We start from the raw sequence: 8,635 nt of genomic DNA, 5'->3' as shown, positions 1-8,635 counted from the left end.
CCTGAAAATTCAAGGCTGGCCTAGGCTACATAGTGAGTTCTAATCCACTCAGGGCTAAGAGTAAAACCCAGCCCTCAAAACCCAAAACACCCACCCATCCAAACAAAGAGCCATTTTAAGCTAAATATGACAGAACATGCCTATAATCCTAACACTTGGAGGCAGAAGGTTTAGCAAGTTTGGTACCAACCTGAGCTATAGAGTCTGAGAAAACAAAAGACAACAAAACATTTGACTCAAGATAATCTTCCAGTGAATTTGTAAATTTGTTGCCTATAATGTTATAGGCACAACTGAATATCTTACGACAACTGCACAGTACCAGAGAGGTTTCTGCTGTGCATAAGCCAATTGTACGACTTATCTCCAGCTACAAGTCACATCCAGTTGCTGTTAAGGTTCAGCTGAAGGAGCTGTTTTTGGACTAGCTCTTCAATCGGGAGAGAGCAGGTGATCCATACATACCTGTAATCTTAGTACTAAAGACATAGAGGCAGGAGGATTGTCCTGAGTTTGAGACTAGCCTTGTCTTCATAATGACTTCCAGGCCATTATGAAACTCTGTCTTGATTAAAAGAAGAAGAAAGGGAAAAAAATGCAAGGGGAGAGGAGAAGGGATTGAAGGTGGTGGGGGACTAAACAAACCCCTAAAACCCCAAACAGATCTGCTGTCCGTTTCTGGGTGGAACCAAAGGGAGTGAAGTCCGTACAGGCAAGATGACTGCAGACTGGTGTTTACTGGAAGACTGTTCATGATATCCAACAAAAGGAGTCAACCTTGGTGCCCATCAGTGGGTGAGCAGATGAAGAAAACGAGCTATACTTACACAATAAAATATTATTCACCCACAAAAAAGAATAAAACTCAGGGACAGAGAGATGGTTCAGCGGTTAAGAGCACTGACTGCTCTTTCGGGAGGACCCCAGTTTGATTCCCAATACCCACATGGCAGCTCATAACTGTAAGTCTAGATCCAGGGGATCTGACACCCTCTTCTGGCCTCCATGGGTACCAGGCACATAAGTGGTGCACATAGGTGGTACACATAGGTAATGCAGGCTATACATTGATACACATAAAATAGAAATACATCTTAAAAATAAGAAAACTGTCATTTACAACAAAATATATAGAACTGAAGTGTTAAGCAAAACAAGCCAGTCACAGAGACACAAATATCACACATTCTTCCTTATGCAGAAACTAAAATGAAGCCTACCCAAGCATGGGAGAGCAGTTAGTAGAGGCTGGGGGTGGGGGTGGGGAGTGAAGGAAGGTTGCACACCATCACAGCATGTTTCCAGGGTTTTAGGTTGAAATCTTTGGCTACTGAACTCCCACAAACGAGGCTTGCCCACCTGTCCCAACACACCAGTTAGAGCAACTAGACACGGGAAAAGGCAAAGAAAGGAAGTTTAATCAGGGAGGCTGGATGAAGAACAGATCAGGTGTTCAGTGACCCCAGACCTGTCTTCAAACTACTACCATGAGCTTCAGTTTGGACAAGTCTTGCTTTCTCGTGAAGCTGGGGCTCTCAGCCAGGGCCTTGTGCATGCCAGACAAGTGCCCTGTCCATGAGCTGTGTCCCCAGCCCTGCTATGGGTTAGCTAGAGGAAGAATGTGGCAGAGGCTAGAGGTACACAAAATTCAGCAGGCCTGGGCACACTGTAGTCTATTTGATTCTTGCCTTGGTTCTAGGTCTGGTGGGTCCAAGAAGTCCTTATAAATGGTCCTATGAGATAACTGTTCCTGCTCCAGAGTGGTCTCATCAGAGGTTCTGTCTGCAAGACTCTGGAATCCAAGGTGACTGCAGGCTTAGGACACTGACTACAGACTCTCAAGTGTCTTTTGGGGTGTGAAAAGGGGTGTTGCAAAAGCCAATGTAACAGGCCTGCAGGCCTTAGTAGGCCCCAGACATTAGCATAATTGATGCCATGATGGAGGCTCCATTCAGGCCATAAAACTCAGCATGGAGACAGCACCACCTGCCAAAATGAAAACAAAGACCTAATCCATCAAAGTCCATGGTTCTAGGAAAGTCCCTACATGTGCTAATCGTGCTTTTTGGCGTCTGTAGTTCTGCTTTTGGCTAACTGTTCTTGTTAACTGAAGTATGTCAACTCAGGATGTGGTTTTTGTGTTTAAAAGCTCACTCTGAGAAAGGCTTGGGGCTACACTGGGATCCTGAACACCCAGTGTAGTGGCCGGCTGACTAATAAAGACTTTCTTTTGGCTCAAACCCATGTCTGAGTGGTCTTCTCTGGTGGATTTCCAGCTGCTCTTACCTTAATGCCTTGTGGCTTGAAAGACAATGAAACAGGTTTCATACACATGCATGCACACACTACACATGCATGCATGCACACATACTATATACACACACCTGGCATACATCACACACACACACACACACACACACACACACACACACAAGCACGCACACAAATGCACACACTACACACATACCACACCCAATGCACATACACACAAAACCAGGAGGAGAACTCCACCCAGCTTCCCAGATCCCTTTGGCAGGATAATGGGGTCCCTGTGTTCTAACCCTCACAGAAAGCAGCCCAGCATTCCCCGGTTGGTTATTTTTCTATTGTTCTCTCTGCCTCTGATGTAAGAAAAGTAGTTTTGGAACTTTGAAGTGACCAGCCTCCTCTTTTGCCCTCTTCTATCTACACAGCCAGCAGTATCTTGATTGTATTTAATGAGTTGGAATGTCAATTTTAGAATCAAAAATCAATGCCTATCTTTGAACATGTGATTTTGTTCTTTGACATAGAACATGCAAGTAAAACTTTTAGTTATCAAAACCAAGGAGGGGGGTTGTGAGAAACACAGAGTGACCATCTGGTCAGAGTGTATATGCTCCTTGAGACCTGTAATTGGTGTCTGGTGGAGTAGTCTCGTGAGGCTGGGCACTTAGCCTGTGGTCTTGGTTGTCAGAACACTAGCTGTAATCAGGAGGGCCCTTGCTTCTGGTGAAAGGCAGAGGCAGTGGCCCCCAAAAGGAGACTGGAACTATGTAGGGGGTAGGACCTCTGCCATGAAGACACCTGCCAGGGCAGGGTGAGTGCACCCACAGAGCAAGCCGAGGGCTTGGGTGCTCTCAATGCCTTCTCTGACCTGTGGGCTAGAAGCATACCACTAATGTCGAGCTTTCAGATTTCAGGAACACAGTGAGCAGCTATCAGGGCTCATTAAATTAAACACTCTGCAGCACAGGGTCTGAGTCAAATGGAACATTTTATTTCTTCTGAGAAACATAAAGATTTCATACTGAACGAGACAAAGAAAAAGGGGCCGGGGAGCTATCTCAGATGATAAAAATGTGTGTCTCACAAGTATGAGGACCCAAGTTCAATTCCTAGCATCCATACAGAAAAATCTGGGCATGGTGGCACAGGCTTGTAGTTCTAGGGCTTGAGAGGGGAGACACAGGAGGATCTCTGGAATTTCCCGGCCAGTCAATCTAGCCTAATTGGCAAGCCCCGGGTCCCAGTGAGAAACTATGTCTCAAACAATAATGTGGATGGCTCTCCAGAGGAATGACAACCAGTGTTGACTTTCACACACACACACACACACACACACACACACACACACACACACACACACACACACACACACATGAGTATAAGACATACTAGATCAGGCTTAGCTGTAAACAACTTTCCTTCAAGCCCAATAATATCTGAGGGTAGCTTGGACTGGAGAACTGCTCAGAAGTCAGCAAAGGGAGCCCTCCTGAAGGGAGACCTGTGTCCCCTTGGTGATCAGGAGGCCAGCCAAAGAGAGATGGAGCAAAGAGGAGCACCTGCCAGAGAGCACATCACAGCATGTCTAGGCTGGTTGGAAGCCCAGGGCAGCAGCGGCCTCTACACTTCCGTGGCTGGAAGACATCCAGCAATTTTGCTTTGCATTCCTGTGGTCTTTTCTGGTTTATCTTATTATAGTCTTACCCCCTCCACAAAGCACACTTGCTTTGAGCACCAGGAGAACTTGTGCTTTGCATCAGGCTCTTCAGCTAAGAGCTCTCTCTCTCTCTTTCTCTTTCTCTCTCTCTCACCCTCCCGTGTGTGTGTGTGTGTGTGTGTGTGTGTGTGTGTGTGTGTGTGTGTGTGTGTGTGGTGTGTTTAAAGACAGGATTTCTCTGTTGTAGCCCCGGATGATCCAGAACTCTCTCTGTAGACCGGGCTGGCCTTGAACTCAGAGATCTGCCTGCCTCTCTGCTTGGATTAAAGGTGTGCACCACCACCACCTGGACCAAGAGGATTCTCTTTGATGTAAGCTTTCAGAGCCAAATGGGCCATTGAGGTTCTTCCTTGCCTCTTGACCAATACTGCTTTCCCAAGTTCATTGTCTACCACCCCATATTATTCTGGCAATAGCCCAGAAATGTGACTTCATGTAACCACATTGTTTTATACGGGAACGGTGTTGTGTCCGTGTTGGAAAGGAAAAATGAAAGGTTCTATATTCCTGGGTGGTGTGTATAAACTGTTTCACTTTACTAAAGTGAAGTCTGAGAAGAAAGAGTCGCTTTGGAAAAGACAGGATTGAATGAGTTGTCACAGCTACTGTTTGTACTCTGAAGCTCTTATTGGGGCATTTCCTTTACAACACAAAAGGTTTGTTAGTCATACAAGTCCTCAGGGAAATGGACTCTGCAATGTTAGGGAGTAGGGACCAGCCAGTCTTGAATTTCCTCATCACTTTTGGTTCTTCTTAGCTTGTGAACTACTGCCAAGGCAAGAATTCCTGCCACCGAAGCATGGAGTGACATTCACCATGACAGTGACGAGACTTGAACAAGCTGCAAAGCTCTTTTCAAACTAATGATAAACGCATGTGTAAGCAGGAGGCTGGAAGGGCTGCATGGCAAGAGTTCTTCAGAACTTGAAAGGTCTTCCAGCACAGCCTTCATTGCCAGCTACCATGTGGTGTGTGAATGGAAAGCTCCCTTGAGATGCCTGTGACAGGAGGCTGCCCATACACGCTCTCATGAGCACCCTGCGAGGTATGAGGTGCCCCTTTGGCTAGGCTGGAATTAACAAGGCCAGATTTTAGGTATGCACTGTCTCTGTAAGTCCCATAAGTGCTGAAGGGTTTCTCTTTTCAAAATTAAACATTTTCAAGGCTAGAGAGATGGCTCAGCAGTTAAGAGAATGCATACTGTTCTTGAAGAGTTCCAGAGTTCTGTTTTCACCTACCCCAGGCCTTATACAGCCTCTGGAAACTAGCTACAGCAGAATCTGAAGTTCACTCTCTTCCAGCCCCTGACAGTACCTGCACTCATGTGCACATATCACTGCCCGCATACACATAATTTAAGGATAAAATATACATCTTTACAAATACACGATAAGCAAGCACTCTATCAGTGAGCTACACACACCCCCTCTTGTTTTGCTTAACTTCGAGAGAAGGCCTTGCTAAATTGATAAGCTTGTTCTGGATCCTAGAATCCACCTGCCTCAGCATCTTTTTATATGCTTAATGCAGTGGATGCTATCAACTTCCTACTTTACTGTTTCTTCTATTTATAATAATTTTAATGGTTCCTTCAATGCAAAAAAAAAAAAAGAAAAGAAAAGAAAAGAAAAAAGGCTTTGCCCTTATTTTCTTCTGGTTTTGTGTTTGTGTTTGTTTTGTTTTTGTTCGTTTTTTTGTACTTACATATTTGACCATTTCATTTTAACTTGCTATCTGGAACTGGAGGCTTGAAATACCTCTTTTTAGGTGATTTATTCATTCATTTACCCTTCTAATGCAAAGCTCTGTGTGTGGGGGTGGGAGATTTTCTTCTACCCCTTTTGAGGGTCTGTTCCCATGGCCTGTGAATTAAACAGATAAAAGACAGATTAGCAGGAGAAGAGAAATTATGGGCATCTAGATATTGTTAACAGAGGTAATAACTCCAAATAGTTATTTCCCTACCAGGGAAAGGGAGCAGGGAGAGAGGCGCCCAGGGAAGAACAAATAGGTTTGTTTAGGAAAGACAGATGAGTTAGGAGATAAAGTTTATGATGCTGTCTGTAGATGCAGGTGTAGTAGTCTTCCCTTCCTCCCCATGGCCATGAAACTCCCCAGAAACAGAATTTAGAGCAACTTCCCCTCCGTCTCCTCCCTAGGAGTGGAAACTGCCCCAATGGGGAGTTTACTGCAGCCGGAAGTGGCTGCATTTTGTACAATGATGGAAGCACAGAGCAGGCTTTGTTTCCCATCTGTTGATTCTCAGAATCTTCAGCTTGAAATAATTGTACTGTCCACTCTGGGGTTGAGGAACCCTCCCATCCCCCCCCCATCAGCTTCTCCAGATTGAGGCTGAGGAAAGGAGCCTTGAAAGCTTAAATCCCCTCATTAGTCAAACATTGGAAGTAGAACCAAGGTTTGGAGAGATGGCTCAGTTGGTCAAGAGCTTGCATGGGGACCTGAGTTTGATTCCCAGAATCCATGTTAAAAAAAAAAAATGCTGGGCGTATATGCATTGATCTCAGTGCTGGGGCGTTGGAAACAGGAGGATCTTTGGGGCTTTCTGGTCAGCCAGTGTAGCCTAATCAGTGAACTCCAAGTGGCAGACTGTCTCGAAGGAGGTAAACACTGTTCTGGAGCATGGCATCTGAGGGTGTCTTCCAGCCTCCATACATGAACACATATGCACACATTAAGAAAAACAGTCAAACCTCATCTTCCACATGCCTTAGCAGACAAGCATGAGCCAGCAGAGAGATGTGAGGGAGGAGCATAGCTGGGGCAGAGGCACAAACTAGACAAAGGTGAGTCTCTTGGTTTGGATGAGGTGAGAATCCTCAACTCCTACTGTGTTGGCCAACAAGCGAGGTGTAGATCCCTGAAAGGTAGCTGAGCTGGGACCCTAGCTGAGTGGTTAGAGAGAGTTACTAGAATAATGAGGGACAATAGAAGGTACTCTTGTAGGTCAATTTGGTATAAGGATTATTCTGAGTCAAAGGCAATTAGAATACAGACACAAAAGAGCTCTGCCCAAGCCTTGTGCGCATAAACTCAGATGGCCATGGATAGAGTCGGTCTTCTTCCTTTCCCAAAAAGAACAGAGGAAGCTGTCAATCATTGAGACACTACAGATCTTTACCACCCTCTGGAGGCACCAGAGGGATCCAGCTACCCCACTAACTCACCTGGGTATGGGGTTACCCCTTCTGTCTACCTATAATTTGTTGTCGCTGAAGCTCAAAATGCCTTGTCATGTCGTTTCTGGACAAATTTATGTTCTTTGTTGCAATGTTAAATAAACACAAATCCTAAATGTGCCTTCCTCCCTCTGAACGCTCTTGTGTGTATGCCTAGCGTACCCATTAATAAACCCGTGCTTGCCTTTCTCTAGTTAATCTGTCTTTTGTTAGTCTAATTTACAGTCCCAGTCAGAGTATGTAGGAGGGGGAGGGGGGAAGTACTCATTCCCCTCCTACAATAAATGAAGACTTGAATGTAGACAGATGCTAAAAATAACACAGGTGCAGAGTCACAGACAATTGTTAAAAGACAAGACAGTAGATCAGGCTAGTCAGTCATCAGGGCTCTGACCCCAGGAGAGAGAACTAATGGGCCAGGGGAAGGGGTGCCTTTGACAGGAGGGATGGATTCTGCTTTCTCCTTGGAACATGAAAAAAGTAAAATGAAGGTGGTGTTGGAAATCCAAGGTTGTGTGTGTGTGTGTGTGTGTGTGTGTGTGTGTGTGTGTGTTCGTGCACGCACATGTGTGTACATTAAAGTGTGGAGACCATGCACATTTTTTTGAGACAGGCTTTTCTGGCTGGTCAGCAAGGTCCAGGGACCTGCTGGTCTCTGTCTCCCCAGCACTGGGATTACAAGTGCACCACTATGCCTGACTTAATATGCGGTGTCTGGGGCTTGAGCTCAGGTCTTCCCACCTACAAGGCATTCATTTTGGTGATTTACCTTCCGAGTAATCTCTCCACTCTGGTGCCCCCTTTCTATCCTTGCTCTCCTGAGCTACAGTGACCACAGTCCCCAAACGTGGACTGTGGTGATTTGAATACAGAGGCTCACATATTTGAATGCTTGGTCATCAAGTTGTGACACTACTCCTGAAGGATTCGGAAGTGTAGCCTTATTGGAGTAGGTATGGCCTTATTGGAGGAAGTCTGTCACTGGGGGATGGGCTTTAGGGTTTCAAAAGCTCATGCTAGTTTGTCTCTCTCTTGATGGGAGAGGTCCTTCTGTATGCTGTGGAAATATGTTTCTGTTATTGGTTGGTGAATAAATGCTGATTGGCCAGTAGCTAGGCAGGAAGTATAGGCGGGGCTACCAGACTAGGAGAATTCTGGGAAGCGGAGGAGAGAGAGAGCTGCCAGGGAGATTGCCATGTAGCACCAGGAAGATAGGATGTTAGGCATTCTCTGGTAAGCCAAGACCACAATCAGATACACAGATTAATAGAAATGGGTTAATAATTAAGAGAGAGTTAGCCGATAAGAAGCCTGAGCCATAGACCAAACAGTTTACACTTAATATAAGCCTCAATGTGTTTATTTCGGACTAAGGGCCTGCGGGACAAGGCAGAACAGAAACCTCCTGTCTACAATCTCTTCCTGCTGCCTGCTGATCCAGATGTACAATCCT

General features: G+C 45.5%; 1 long non-coding RNA gene across 2 annotated transcripts; it reads left to right on the top strand.

Moving 5' to 3' along the window:
• Positions 1 to 4,150: 4,150 nt before the first annotated feature.
• On the top strand, positions 4,151 to 8,616 carry LOC103163432. Of its 2 annotated transcripts, XR_004769411.1 has the most exons (4): positions 4,151 to 4,296; positions 4,743 to 5,030; positions 8,012 to 8,135; positions 8,557 to 8,615. It is a non-coding gene; the product is annotated as an uncharacterized LOC103163432 (long non-coding RNA). The 2 variants fall into 2 exon arrangements; XR_003484227.2 differs by lacking the exon at positions 8,012 to 8,135 and having other exon boundaries at positions 8,557 to 8,616.
• Positions 8,617 to 8,635: the final 19 nt, after the last annotated feature.

Source organism: Cricetulus griseus, chromosome 3 (genome assembly GCF_003668045.3).
Source record: "Cricetulus griseus strain 17A/GY chromosome 3, alternate assembly CriGri-PICRH-1.0, whole genome shotgun sequence".
Classification (NCBI taxonomy): domain Eukaryota; kingdom Metazoa; phylum Chordata; class Mammalia; order Rodentia; family Cricetidae; genus Cricetulus; species Cricetulus griseus.
The sequence above is the reverse complement of the archived record's forward strand: the minus strand, read 5'-3'. Positions and strand labels throughout refer to the sequence as shown.